This window comes from Ruditapes philippinarum, unplaced genomic scaffold (assembly GCF_026571515.1).
Source record: "Ruditapes philippinarum isolate M1 unplaced genomic scaffold, ASM2657151v2 ctg3689_1_1_1_1, whole genome shotgun sequence".
NCBI lineage: Eukaryota > Metazoa > Mollusca > Bivalvia > Venerida > Veneridae > Ruditapes > Ruditapes philippinarum.
In genome coordinates this window covers 118,106-133,735 of record NW_026861147.1, presented here as the reverse complement: position 1 = coordinate 133,735, position 15,630 = coordinate 118,106, and the positions used below count along the sequence as shown (strand labels likewise).

Here is a 15,630-nt window from a genome sequence, read left to right as displayed (position 1 = left end):
ATAATTATAATAATTTATAATATTGATGATAATAGTATTAATGCTAATGATAATAATAGTAATTAGAAGAAATAATATAATAATAATAATAATAATAATAATAATAATAATAATTATAACAAAATTTTATCTTGGAATATGACGGGAATGAATACAGGAAAGTATCATATGTAACGATTTAATCACCAAAATTCATTTAAATATTAAAAACAATCCAAAATGCTTTGATGTACTCTTCGCCGGTCTGCTATCTGTATTTTCTGTCTCGTCCAGTCTATTTTGACATTCAAATAGTTTCACAAGCTAAATGGCAAGGCTCTCCTGGTTTTGAAGTATATAACTTATTTGAATTCAATTTAATAAAAAATACCGCGGTAAGATTTTTTTTTTCGAAATACAAACAATATTTTGATCACTTCGTTTAGTTGTAATAATAACCTTATAGAAAACAAATTTTAATATTGTTCATATAATGGATAAAAACCAACCACATTCCAATTATGGAAAATGTTTTTCATTTTTCTATTGTTATCATCGTCGGATGAAAAATATTACTGAAAATTTTTCAAAACAAACAAACAAAAATAAACATTATTTATAAGATTAGACGGTAATATGCTCCAAAAATGGTAATCTAATCGGTGTCATTCAGATTTTTAAGAACGTAGCGATTAAGTAATAAGGGATGAAAAACAAGTGTGCCGTAAGGCGTGCCGTAGCATAAAGCCATACATGTAGTTATTTTGTATCAAAATATAAAACATGCAGTCATTGAAAATTGACATAACGCCGCCTGTCAATCAAGCTGACAGGGGTCACGGAGATAAGCCAATCAGCGATCGTTATCAGTTTCTCGCTAAGATGCCCTTGCGAAGTCCACCATTTACCTAAAAAAAAAGCTTCCTGTCTATTTTAAATTTTTTGGTCAATTTAGAACTAATTTTAATTAGTACATTTATAAAGTTACCAAATAAACTGGCATATTGAATGGACCGAGTAAGTTTTTTTTTACACCAAATAGTCAATAAATTTACCTTACATCACGGAAATTTAATATACAAAAAGCAACGCATTAATAAAAAAATCATGTTTTTTATTCATACGAATTTTTACCTGCGCATTTAGGCATAACCTATTAAAACGGTAACAATATTATGCTTTACAGTAAATCAAAGACTTGTGAAAAAGAGACATAATAAACAATTCAAGCTTCCAATTTTCAATTCTAATTCAAATATCTTTATTTAAAGCCAGGTATTAATAAATACATAAGGGGGTTTACAAAAAAATTTTTTAACAAAAATATATTCGGGTTTGTAAAGTTCTAAAAAAGGTTTAAAGGCGGGTTATCAATAGTCTTTAGCCCCATTTTTTCGAAAAAAAAAAATAATAAACTTTTTTAAGGGGTTTTAAAAGAAAAAAAATAAAAAAAAGAAAACCCAAAGGGGGTGAAAAATTAACTTTAATAAAAAAAGGCTTTAAATTTTTTCGTTACGCCCCCTTGAAACCAATTTAAAAACAAACCAATTGGGAAATTTTGCAAGGTTTTTAAACCCTTTCGATGTCCCGGTTTTGGGTGGGGAAGGGGGTCCCCTTTTTCAAATGGGAAAACCCTGTGTAGGGTTTTATTTAAAAATTTTGAACTTCTTTGGGGGTTTAATCCCCCCTTTTCCCCAACCCGCCAATTCTTCGGTTTTTTTCCCCAGTTTTCCGGTATTGCCCAATTTTTCCCTTTCAATCGGTTTAACGAAGGGACAAAATTTAATTGCCCCGGTTTTTAAAGGGATTTCCCGGGATTTTCCCAACGGGCGCCTCGTTTCTTAAACGTTCAATGAAAATTGTTTTTAAATAAATTACACCCCAATTTTTTACGGCGGGCTTTTTTTTTTGACGCTATATTTTTTAAAAACTAAAAAAAAATGTCATATTTTTTGGATATTCTGGGCCCTTAAATTAAATATAGGGGATTTTTTGTTTTTTTGGGCCATGTAAAAATTTAAAAATTAAAAATTTTACTGATGAAAAACCAGAGCAAATTTTCACGAGGGGCCCAAAACCCAGGGAGTGAAAATATAATTTTAGCTGGTGTTCACAATGAAAAAATATTTCAATTAATTTTGGTAAAACAAATTTTTCTTTTTATTTAAAGTTTTTAAAAAGTTTTTTAAAGTAATTTTTTACTGTTTTTCCCGGGGCGAAAAGGGTCGGGGCATTCTCCTTGGGGACGCCCATCAAAATTTTAAACTCACATTCAACAAGTTTGAAATTTTATTTTCTTTTAAAATTTTTTTTAAAATTTTGGGTTACTTTTTTTAAATAAGGGTTAGGGTGACCTAAAAATTTTTTTTTTCCCGAAAGAAGCCAAAATTTACGCAATAAAGGGAAATTTTTTTTTTGGCTGTTTAAACCCATTCAGTTTTTTTTTTTTTTTTTCATCCGCATTCAGATATGGGTCCGGCTACAGTAAAAAATTATATTTTTTTAAATTTCAAAGGGGTTTTTCAGAATATAATCATCTGTTTAAAATTAAACAAAAACACGGGGAAAGAAATAAATAAATGTTTTTTTAATGGGGATTATGAATAGGTTAAGGCAAAAATTGGGGATTTGGGGGAAACTTTTTAAAATTTTTTCAAGCAATTTGTGCTACGGGCCAAAGGAAAAAAGTTTTTGAAACCCACAAAAACAAAATTTTTTCCTTTTTGTAGAAACCCAATTTTTTTTTGGGGGATAATAAACTAACTTACTCGATTTTTCCCATTTTAATATTTTTGTAACTTTTATTAAAAATTTAATTTATCCCGGATTTAATAGTTTTTAAATTTGGATATATAAATTAAAAAAATTTCCCCAATCTTTTTTTATTTCGAAAACCATTTTTTTATTTTAAGGGTAAATGTGGGCTTCGCACCCCACCCTTTGGGGTGGAAACGAAAACGTTTCGTTTGAAAATGGCTTTTTCTAGTAAAACCCTCCCATTAATTGACAGGGGGCAAATTTGGAAAAATTAATCTTCGTTTTTAACCCCTTTAAAACAAAACGGGGCACTTTTGGTACAGTATCGAAAAAGGTATAGTCCGGGCCCCAAAACCTTAAGGGTTTTATCGCTCCCCCCCTTTAAAAAATTTCATGTGCTATAAAAAACAAAACCCCAGAAAAACATTATCTAAATATGCTTTACTTTTAATTGTTCCTTAGGGGTTTTTTATTGTAAAAAAAGCGGTAAAAAAATAATGTTATTTAACAAAAAAAAACAATTTAAACAAGGGAAATCTGATGTTTTTAATAAAAGTTTTGAAAACATTTTTTTAAGAAATTTTATTTTTAAAAAAATGGGGTTTGTTTGTCGTCCTATGAAAAAACCGTTAAACGCCGTAAAAAATAAATTTTTTCAAAAAAATCTGAAAAACAACCATTTTTAAATAAAAACATTTTTTTAAATATACTTTTTAAAAAATTTTTTAAAATACAAAAATTTTAAAAAGAATTTTAAAAGAAAAATGATTTTTCATCCCGTGTTTTCCCGGGTTGTTAAAAGTAAATTTTATTTTTGAGGATCTTTTGTTTATTTAAAGTGAAAACAAATTTTTTTTGTATTAAAATCATAAACTTTTAAAAGGGACTTTTTAAAACCTAAAAAAATTTAAAAGCGCGCCAAAAAATTATAAAAGGTTTGGACTTTCTTTTACGACTTAAACCCCTTTTAAATTTGGGTTTTTAACACTGGAACGTTTGTATTTCACTCAAGAAAACGAAAGGGGGGTTTTTAAAATTAAAAAAAAAGTAAAATTTAAAATTTTTTAATTCCCTGATATATATCCCCAAAAAGCAGGGTAATAAACCCTTTTTACAGTAAAATTTTTTCATCATTTGGGCCCATCTCTTTTAAAACAGTATCAACCCCCAATTTTTTGTTTTTATTAATGATTTTAAAAACCCATTTTATTTTAGTTCTTTTTTCCAAAGGGGAGCGTAATCAAAACCCCCCTGTCCCGGAAATGTTTTTTTTTTTAAATGCCAAAATTCGGTGGTTTTAGAAAAATTTTTAAAGTGAAAAAAACTGGAAAATTTCATTTTTTTGAGACAGTGAAAATTACCATTTTATAATCTCACGTTTTAAATTTTAAACCCCCCTTAGGGTTTTTTTTCCCAGGAAATCCCACGTGCACATTTATTTGGGGCCAACTTAATGACGGACGGCGTAAATGACGTCTTTTTAAGGGTTTTTTAAAAAACTTTTTCTTTGCATAAATTTAAAAAGAAACTTTGTTTAAAGTTAAGGTAAATCGAAATTTATATTTACCTTGGGGAACCCAAATTTATTTTCACTCGTGGTTTGCCCCATTCGGGGGAAAATTTTCCTTTTTGGGTGTCCCCTCGGTGAAAAAATTTTCCCTGATCTTACACTAAACTTAAACAAATATTCCCCTATATCATCCAACCCGGCAATGGGCCCGCCCACCCTAAAAAGCCCCCCCAACGTGTCTTTTCCCGTTAATAAGCATTATAATTTGGGACGGTCGTGATTTTTAAGGGTTTTCCTTTTTTTCCAAACCATTAATGCCTCATCAGGAAATTTCGTACTTGTATTTGTTATTTGCTTTTTGAATAAGAGCAGGGGCTCCAAACGTTTTTCGTTTGTTCCCTTTTTTAATTTTAATTTGGGTTTAAATTAGGGATAAATTTATTCAAAAATTGTCTTTTGGGGGAAAATTATATGCCCCGTGATCAAGGCATTTTAAAACGACTTTGGCCCTCCGTTTCTTTTTTCAAAAATATGCAAAAAAATTTTTAAAAGGGCCCTTTTGTTTTTTTCGGAATTTTCAATTTTCGATATTAAGGGTTTTGTAAAGTTTTGACCATAAAAAACAAAATAAAATATATTATTTTTAATGTAAGGGGTTTTATTTAATTGCAAGCTTAAACCAATATATCAGAAAGATTTTCCCCATGAAAGTTTTAATTCAAAAATATAACTTTACGGGGAAATCAAGGGGAATTTTCGGAAAATTTTTTTTTTCCCCGCCCCCGGGTTTACTTCATCGGGAAATTTGCTGTGTTTTCTTTCCTAAGATATTTTTTTAAAGGCTTTTATTTTTTAAACCCTTGTACAAAAAAAATTTTCCTCTTAGATTATAGTTTCGAAAAATTATGAAAATCTTTTAGCCCTTTCTTTAATAAAAACATTGTCCCTGTTTTTCGGGGGGTGAAATTTTAAATCACTTAAACAAAAATATGTTTCCCGGGGGTTTTTTAAAAAACAGGCCCTAAAATTTATGCTTTTTTTCCGCCCCGGGTTTCCCCCTAAGATTCAAAATTCTTCTTTTGTCATTTTGTTATAAAAAATTTTAAACTTTTTTCTGATCAAATTTCTTTCCCGATATATAAATACCCTATATATTTGAAATTTGGGAAATCACCCTTTTATTCCGATTTAAGCTTTTTTTCCCACAAAAAAATTACAGGGTATTTTATTAAAAAATTCCAGAACGCCCTTTAAAATTTATATTAAAATTTTTTTTTTATTTTTTTTTAAAAATTTTAAAAGTTTTTTTTGCGAACGCAATCATGTACAAAACATGACAATAGGAGCTTTTGATATAAACGTAAAATTTACAAAAGAGGCATAGAAATACACATAAAAAAAATATTAATAACAATTCATCAAAAAAAGGGAAAAAAAAAAAAACACGCATTTTCAAGGAAAATGAAAAAACAAATAGTAGAAATTTTTAACTATTTTTAAATTTTGAAAATTTTTTTCCCCTTAAACAAAAAAAACAAAAATTTCGGGTTTTCCTTTTTAAATGAGTCATTTCAATACCCAATTAATGATTTAAAAAGAAAAAATTTGGAAATTCTTTAAAAAAGGACCCAAAAGGACCTTTTTCCCAGTAACGGGTAATTTTGCATTTTAAAGGGAGAAAATTGGAATTCTTTTTCCAATACCTTCCGGAGCTTTTACAAAGAGTACTTTTTAGGGAAAATTTTAAAATCTAAAACCTTTCCCAAAATTTCCCGGGGTTTTCAAACGGGAAGCCGGGCCTTTTTTTCTTGTTTTTAAATTTAATTCATATCTTAAATAATTTTTTTGGTGTATTTTTTAAAATAGGGTCGAAATGGAATTTTTTTTTAAAAAATAGCCCTAATTTTTTTTAACTTTTTATTTAAATTCGTTTACGGGAAACTTTTTACCAGCCCCATTTAAAAAATATTCTGACAATTTTTTGTTTAAAATTGGCAACAAAACCATTTGTGATTAGGAAACATCTGATGGGGTCCTTTACATTGGGGTTTTCCCCACTTTTAACAAAAATTTTTTTTTATATTGTTTAAACCCCAACAGGAAATTTTTCTGTCTATTGAAAATTACTTTTTGTTTTAATTTTTTAAGAGCAATTTGATAAAAGTGCTGGGGAAAATTTTTAATTTTCATTTAGGTAAACTAGTTTGGGGCCCAAAATTTAATTGTTTCGGGACAATACAAAAAAAAATTTTTGGTTTTAAAAGGGAAATTTCGCCGTAAAAAACAAAAAAATTTTGGTGTACTAGATTTTAGGCCTAATTAATGAAGATTTCAATGTACTTTTTAAATTTAACGTTTTTCCCATTCCCCAGCATTCAAACCATTAAAAAATTTTTTTAACAATTTTGTCAAACAAATCTATTTGCATATCAAAAGGGTAATTGAAGATTTTTTTGTTTTTTTAATTAAACAGTACAGGCTTTTGTTCCCTTGGGTTTAGGCTTTTAATGGGGTTTTGCTTTTAGGAAACTCCCACCCCTACTAAAAAATTCCTAGATATTGGGAATTTCCCCGCCCAATTTTCTAGATTTTCATTTAAAAATTTTAAAACTTACTGCTTTCCCCCTCCCTTTAAAAAAATTTATAAGAATTTTTGTTTTAAAAATTGTTTTAAATTTTAATTTCCCATTTTTTCACAAAAAATTTTTATATAGGTTAATAGCTATTTGTAAATCTTTGCTGCCTCAGATAAAAAAACCCGGGTTTTTGGGCAGCAAATAGAATAATAAACAATTTTACAATCCAATTTTCTTTCTTTAAAGGTTTACCCCCTTTTTCTATACTGGTTACTTTTTTGAAAAAAAAATTCAGGGAAAAATCATTCAAAAAAAAAGAAAAGAGCAACGGCGATAGTTTTTTTCGCCTTGGGGTTTTAAACACCAATTTTACGGGAAAAGAAAATCAAAATTTTTAAAACCCAAATTTTGAAACATACGCAATTTTTCATTTTTAAATGCTTTGAAAACCCTTTTAAAAAATTTTAAACCAATTTTAAAAATTATTCTTTTTTCGGGTTTTTACCCCGGGTTTGACCTACTAAGGAAATCAAATCCCATTTTTTTTTGGGGTTTCAAAAAGAACAAAATAAATTTTTTCTTGGGAAGGGTGGAGTAGATCAATTTAAACTTTTTTTAAAACAAACATGTTTACTTTACTTTTTGAAAAACCCTTTTTCGAAAACCACTTGATATTGATTTATTAGTTTAATTTTTTTGGGCAAAATTTTTGAAAATCGAAATTTTAAAAAACAGGGGTTTAAATGGTTTTTTTCCGAAAACAACCAGCAGTTGGGGGCCCGGAATGGGTTACTAGGCTAAACTACCTAAACCCTTTTTTTTTAAATTATTTTTGGGTTTTTAAAAACCCCAACGTCCAAAAAACAGGTTTTTAACACCATAGTTTAAAAATAATTTTTAAAAAAGTCTAAAAAATAAATATGTTTCTGATGGGGAAGGAGGTTTTAATATGTCATTTAAAACATTTACCTTAAACCGCATGCTTTATTTTTTCTTAAAGTAATTTTATTTGCAAACCAATTCCTTCCCAAAGATTTTTCTTTATTTAAAAATGTCTTTATTGTTTAAACATTTTTAAATTTCCGAAAATTTTTTCTTTTGTGGGAAGTGTAAAAGTTGTCATTATTTACAACATTGATTTTTTTAAAATAATTTTTACGGGAATTCCGGTTTAATTCAGAATTAAAAACCGTTTTTCTTTCCAACCATTTAGGATCTCCCAGTACTCTCTAGGATTTTGATTTTTTTAAATTTTTTAATTTTTTTTAAAACATTTCTTTTTAAATAAAATTTTTATTTCCTTCAATTTTTTTTTTATATTTTTTGCTGTTATTTTTTAAAAAGTTTTTTTATAAACATCGTTTTTACGTAATTTTTAAAAAATTTTGGGCTGATAAAAATTTTCGTCTAGCTGTTTAAAACATCAGAAATTTACCAAAGGCGGAAAAGGGTTTTAAATTTTTCCTTTTTATTACTGGAAGTTTTTTTTTTACCCCATTTTGGAATTTAAACCCTTTTTCCCAATACTTTTTGGCTAAATTTTCTAAAGAAATTTCTGTCATTTAATTATTAAAAAATTTTCTTGAGAACAGTTTGTTATTTCCCCTTTAAATGTGTTTAAAATTTTTCATCATAAAATTCTTTTTTACATTTTTCTGTATCAAAGTTATAAAACAAACTTTTTGAATTTTATTTTTGGGTCCAAAAATTTACCCTTTTGGTTTTTTGACATTTGGGTTTGAGGTCTTTTACAAATGAAATCCCTTGATCAAACCCCAATTTCAAAAAAGGCCCAGTGACCCGTCAGAAAACAGGGCCCAAAATCTAAAAACAATCTTTTTAGAAAAAAAGGAAAAACGGGGTTTACGTAATAAAAAATTTAAAAAATTTGGTACTAAACTTTTTTGCATTTTTAGACGCCCCAAACGGGAGGTCCCCTTTTTGTTCTTTCCCTTTAAGTATATACATATTTTATTGTATTTAAAAAAAATCTTAAGTTTTTTGCCAAAAAATTTTTTAACCCCAAGAGTTATTTTCACTGTTTTTAAATTTATGCACATTTTACAAATAATTTTATTTTGTTTCTTTTTTCTATTTTTCTTTAATATAAGTCAAATCATTTTAAATTTTTCTCGAAATATTTTCATATCTGGTTCGGTGATTTTTTTTTGCTTTTTGGTTTTAAGTCTAGCTTTCCAATGGGCCCAAAAAATACAGTTTGTTTTTATATTTAAACTTTGTTAAAAGTACCCAAATTCGTTTAAAATTTTTAAAAGGGGTCTTTCCAAAATGCAAACATCGGAATTTTCGGGTTTGGCTTTTTAAACCACACCATACAAAATATCACCTTTTTTTGGTAAGATATTTGAAATAACAAACCTTTGAAACAATTTGGGTGAATTAGAAATTTAAAAAAAGAAGGTTTTCAATATCCTTTTTATATCAAAAAAATTTTCCCCCAGACTTTCAAAACCTCTTTTTTAAACTATTTTTTTTCCCTTTGGTTTAAATAAAGAAAAATTTTTCTAAAAATAACAGGTAATTGAATCTTTTTGGGTTTCTTGGAGCCCCCAATCACATCAAATTTCTAAAAAATAAATGGGGTTTAAAATTTTTTGGCCCTTTAATTGTTTTGAGGGCGAAACCCGGGCAAAAATTTTAAAGAAAAAAAAAGAAAAATTTTTTTTGTTTTGGCCCTTTTAAAAATTTAAAAAATTTTAAAAATTCGGTAGCTTTTCTTTTTCGAAATAAACGTTTTAAATATTTAAATTCAAAACATCATTTGGTTATTTTAAATTTTCCCCTTTAAATTTCTTTTTTCCGCCTGGCCTATTTTAAACCAAGGTAAAAACTTAAATTGAAAATTTTTTTTCCTCCGCTTTTTATTGAATTTTATGTGAGGCCCCCTGGGGGGAAACAGAATTTTCGGGTGTTTTTTGGGGTCTTTTTATATGGATTGAAGCGCCTTGATGAAAAATTTGGGTTTTACGTGGCTCTCTTTGAGGGTAAATTTTCCTAAGGGGGGGATCGAGTTTATTTTTCCCTCCTTTGTAGCGTTTCCCAGAAGGGTTCTTTTGTTTAATTCAACCGTATCTATTTGTTGTTGAAAATTTCAATTATTTTCCCTCAGTGAAACGCCCGCGGGGGGTTTTTCGTTTGGGTTTTTTCAGAAAAAAGGGTCTTTTTGGTTTCCCGGTTTTTTCTTTTGCGCGATAAAAATTCACGAGTATTTCGAGTGGTTCGAATTGCTGCTTTCCCTTTTAAACATGTGTTTTTGTTCTTTCACCGCGGGGTTTCCTTTTAAAAATTTTTTTTCTTTGGGTAATTTTTTTGGGCCCTTTGAGAAGTTTGGTTTCAAGATGGGGAAGAAGCCCTTTTTTTACATAAAATTTGGTCGCGAACAAAATTTACCCCATTTATTGAAAACTGACCCTTTAAGTTTTTGATTTTTTAAATTGGGCCGCATGACGGGAAAATATTTTTTTTTGGGCGTTAAAATTTAAAATTTTTCAGGGGGAACGGGTTCTTTTATATTTTTCCCCAGTTTTTTTTTCCTTTTTTAAATTTTTTAACACCCGGGCGTTTCTAAAAAGGACCCTTTTTGGTTTGGGGTCAAAAATTTTGGTGCGAAAATTTGGTTTCGGGTTTTTTTTGTTTGGCGGGGCCCCCCTAATCTGTTTTACTCGGGTTTAAAATTTGTTTTGTGGCCGTTTTTGGGTTGGTCTGCGGTTTTACGGTTAGGTCCTTTTTTGCAGGGTAAATTTGGATAAAATGTCCGCAGGTTTTTCACAATTTTCAGTTTTTTTGGTGTAGACTTTTTTCCGCTGATACCCTGGAAAACTAGTTTTAAAAAAGCGATTGACCTACATTGCCATGTCAAGAATTTTTTTTTGGTAGTTCAAAATTTTTTTCCTTTTCTAAAGATTTGGGAAAATTTTTGGAATTTGAAGTTTCTTTTTCCCATTCGGGGAAATTTAAATAAAAGGTTTTGCCCATTTACTTTTGGTAGGTAAAAAAAATGGGGCACAAAAGGGCTCAAAATTTTGGGACAGAAGGATTTCACACTGATTTATTCCGGGAAATTTAATTCTTTTTTTTTCGGTTTTGATTTGGTGTTTCACTTCGAAAAAATTTGAAAATTTCAGTTCTGATTTGATCGAGAGAAAGACAAAATTCGCGGTTCGATAAAAATGCAAACGAGAATCCAGTCTTTGATCATATCAATTAACAAGTTCGTTTGATTCCCTTGAGGTTGAAAAAATTTTGGGTTTTTTGTTGTCATGAGCCCAGGGGCCGGGGGTGTTTTCCTTGGGGTGAAAAAAACCGGGGCTGTGCAATACGGGCCCTTGTCCCAATATTTTGGTTTTTTGCAATATTTTGGTTTCCCAAGTTCATTTTTTTTTTCTGTTTGCCCTTTTTTTAAAATTAAATGTTTGAGGATTTTAAAAAAAATTTTCCCAGAAAAAATTTTTCCTGGTTAGCGGGTGGGGTGGTACTTGCTAAAATTTATTTTCCTGGCTCTTTCACTGGCGGTAAGAAAAAATTTGGTTTCTGAAAATTTGGAAATGTATTTAAATTTTTTTGCACCAAAACATTTTTTGGGAAACTGTCATTGCATTTTCCCACTTGTTTTTACATCATTTAACCCTTTTTTGAATTTGAATTATGTTCTTTATTTTTGATTAGGAACTTTTCCGGGCCATTTTTAAATTTTGGCTTTGGGTTTCCTTTTTTTTTTTAACCCCTTGTTTTGGCAAAATTTTCCCTTTAATAGTTTTTCTTTTTGGATAAAAATTTCAATTAAACTCCAACCCTAGGCAATATTGAAAAAACAATTTTTTTCCAATTTTTTACCTTAAAAACCCTTTAAATTTTACGATGGGTTTCAATCACACAAAAAAAAAAGACCCCCCAGGGTTTTTTACTGCCTCGTTTTAAATTTTTTAAATGCAAAAATGTTTCCCTATCATACAGTTTTTTCCACCCAAAGGATATTTTAATAAATAATTTTTTTAAGCAAATTTTAATGAATTTTCGGGGAAAAACTAAACTTTAGTTTTTGCGCACATTTAATTTAAAAGGCGGTATTTTTAAACAAAGTTTTTATAAATTGTTCTCCCTTTGGGTTATTAAAAAAAACCCTTTAAAATCCGATCTAAATTATCCTTATTTTTATTTTTTAAAATATTCAGGGGGAAGGAAATTTCCATCTTTTATTTTGAAACCCTCCCATGAAAATTTTTAAATCCAGTATATAAAATTTTTAAATTGTTCTTTTTCTAAGGGAAACTTTTTTCCCTAAAAATTCAGGGGGGATTTTTTCTTTCCTTTTTATCTTAAAAAAAATTGGGTTTTTTAGGTATGAAAAATTTAAAATTTAAAAGCTCTGGCCCGGAAATTTTATGGGCGGAAACCGGGTTTCACCCCTATTGATTTTTTTTTTTTAATGCAAGTTTTTCCCCTTTCAGAAAATAAAATTTTTTCAAAAAAGATATTTTTTATAGAACTTATAAAATTTTCGTGAAAAACTTTTAAATGAGGGGGCGCGTGCTCTCACTATTTTTTACCGAATTTTTTATCGAAAATTTTTTTGCCCGGGAACAGTTTTTTTTTTAAACAATCTTTCGTTCTTTTTGTTTTAAATGTTTTTTTTAGACGGTCCCTTTAGGGGGCGTCCCAAATTTGTGTCTGATAAAAAGGGGGGCCCGCGTAGACCCCTTTTTGGGGTTAAAAAGCGCTTTTCCCAAAAGTTATTTAGCGTTTTGGTTCCCCCGGGCCCCCATTTATTTGTTGCCCAATTTTGGAAAAAAAATGAAAATTCCCCCTTTTAACCGGATTTAAATTTAAACAGTCTGCCCAGGACCCCTCGGGTTTTTCCTTTGATCAACTTTTTAAATATTAAAAAACGGTTTTCCCTTTTACAAAAATAAACGGGCAGAGTGAAACTGAAAAATAAAAAAATTTTAAGTTTTTAATTTTGATAATTAATTTTCCCAAATTATATGTTTGAAAAACCCAAAATAACTATTGGATGGTATCGCGGGGAAAAATTATCTAAACACCTTCAAAAAAAATAAAAGGATGCCCACATTTCCAAAAAATTTTTGGTTATTCGTAAGGGTTTCCATTTCGTATTTTTTCATAATTTCGATGCATTGAAACGTATTTTTTTTTTCCAATTTTTAAAAAATAATAAACATGTTGAATATTTCTTAATTATAAAAACATTAAAACAAACTCCCCAAAAAAATATATTTAATTTTTATTAAAATCAATTAAAAAAAAATTTTACAAAAAAAAACTTCTTTTTCTTTTTTATATGGCTTATATTTTAAACGGTTGTTTGCGATAAAAACCATCGTCAGGAAAATAGGCTTTTTTCCAAAAATCCCCCTTTTTTTTATATGGGGCCCATTTTAAACCTATCAAAAATTTTTTAAAAACTAAAACTAATCTACCCACGCATTGTTTTTTTAACCTTTTTTATTTTGCTAAAATCCCAGGGTATATTGAGGGTTTATTTAACCGGTAAATTAATTGGGAAAATTTTAAATAAGTATTGTTTAATTTTACATAAAAAATAATGGAAATTGGATTGCGGAACATTTTGGGTTCTCAAGAGTGTAGGAAATTTTCAAACAAATTATACGGGAAAAAAATAAGGGGTTAAACGGGTTTCGGTTTTCCTGGGGATGGAGCTTAAAGGACTGAACCCCCCAAGACAGCCTAAACCAAAATAAAAAATTTTTATAAAAAGACGGGGTTTTTGGCAAAAACGGGCTTAAGATAAATTTTACGTCATTTAAAGTCCAAGTATATATGACCCTGGGACCCCTCCCTGATTTTCCCCTTCAGTAAAAAAACTGTAGTTTTTAGGCTTTTTTTTCAACCAAAATTTATTTTTGACTAAAGGTAAATGCAGACCGCTTTCTTTAAGAATACATTTGGGCAGTGAAGAGGCATTTTAAAGGCCTACAGGGATACAGGGGCTAAATTTCGATTTTTTAGGATAAGGTTCAGTTTCTCACAAAAAAGAAACGGGAAAAGCGGGGCCATACAATTTTTTAAATGTTGACCCCCCCCCCTCTAATCAGGAGCAAATCATGTCTCGAAGCCCAAAAAGCAAATTTTTTGCTTTAAAATCAAAGGATTAGGACACAAATTTCCCATAAAAAACCCCGGGCATATTTTTTATCCAGGGGATTGTTTGTAAAAGGAAATTTAATGCCTAATTGTTTTGATTTTGGCACATGCAGGTAAACACCAAACGTCATATTTTGCCAGACGTTATATGCCAATCCCCGTTGCAATCTTCGGATAGGGCCACATCCTGTATGTCCTGCTATTTGGAAATGGGAATGAAAGACTTAAGTATTTCCTTTTCTTTAAATTTACTTGAACAAGGCAAATAAAATTAGTAAGGGGTTAATGAAAAGACTTTTGTTGTTCAACTTTCTGTTTTGCACAATGTTTGACCCAGTCAGGCTTTGTACAGTAATATGTTTCTAATAAAACATCTTTATTACTTAGGGGAAGCAAGATTTATTATGCAGCTTTTGTTATTCTTCCTGAAATTAAGTTTTGAACATTTAATATTTATTTCTTTATAAATAGTTTAGTTTTTTATAAGAATTATTTTTTATATAAATTATATTCTATTTATACACTTAAAGGCCCATTATGCCTCAAAAGGGTTTTTTTTAAATTTCTTGAAAGTTTTTAAAAAAATTTGTTGTATTTTTTATTAGTAAAAAAAAAAGGGTTAACTCATTCACATACCGGGGACATTTTTTTATAAATTTGTTTATAAAATGAAACAGTTAAAGTGAATTAGAAATTGTTAAAAATTTTTGCTACTTTTTTAAATTTACAAAAAATTTCTCTTTATAAATTTACATTTTTTTTCCGGGAAAATAAAACATATGAAAAAATTCCCTTTAATTTTTTATTTTAAGATTATAAGATTTAAAAATTTTTCAGATTTGGGCCCTTTTAAAAATTTTTATTTTTTTTCGGGGACTTTTAAATTGTCCTTTTAAAAAAATTGTTCTTTTCTTTTTCAATACATCATTTTTTGAAAAAATTCATAACCTAACATCTGTTCAAGAGAAGATGTCCTCTAAAATGAACTTTACTTTATAATACTTTTTGCTCATAATTTTGTAACTGTATTTTTTCTCAGATTTCAAGTTGTTTTTTCTATAAGTGCATAGCAAATGTTTGTTTAAAACTTTTATTGACATGGTTACAGCCATATTATATGGGTTCTGGCAAAAATATAGAACATTTAGTGCTTTCTAGATACTTATTCAGAAATAATTATATCATAATGGATTTTTTCTTTATAGTTTTGACTTCCCTTTACCAGTACTTAAATTCCTGTCACAGCTTTAGTATTCTAAATAAGTAGAGCAATGCTGTTTCCTGTCACAGCTTTTGTATTTATGTTTTGTTTTTCTTTTTATTCTGTTTAAATGTTAAAAATTCTATTTATTTACATTATTTATTGTTTTATTTAGTTTTAAATTCAAATTAATTTTCCTGTTTAAATAAATTCTGCAATGTTGGCTTAACTGACACTTTGTGTTTTTGTAATTAATATCCCATTAATGGTTATGCACAAAGTATGAGGAAAAAACATACTCATGAATTTGGCTCCTCGTCTTTCCCACTGGTCCATTTTGCTGAAGAAATTCGTAATAAAAACACTTCAATAACAATCCCTATTAAAAACAGTTCCCCACAAATCATGGATGTTTGGGTTATACGCAAAAACCGTCAAGCTTTTTCCCAGAAAGCTCATCCAAA

The 15,630-nt window shown here is 28.9% G+C and overlaps 1 protein-coding gene across 1 annotated transcript in view; it reads right to left on the bottom strand.

The window, feature by feature from the left end:
• LOC132714689 (interferon-induced very large GTPase 1-like) overlaps positions 1–15,630 on the bottom strand; it is a 34,342-nt gene that overhangs the window by 4,646 nt on the left and 14,066 nt on the right. The gene's annotated exons all lie outside the window — the stretch shown is intronic.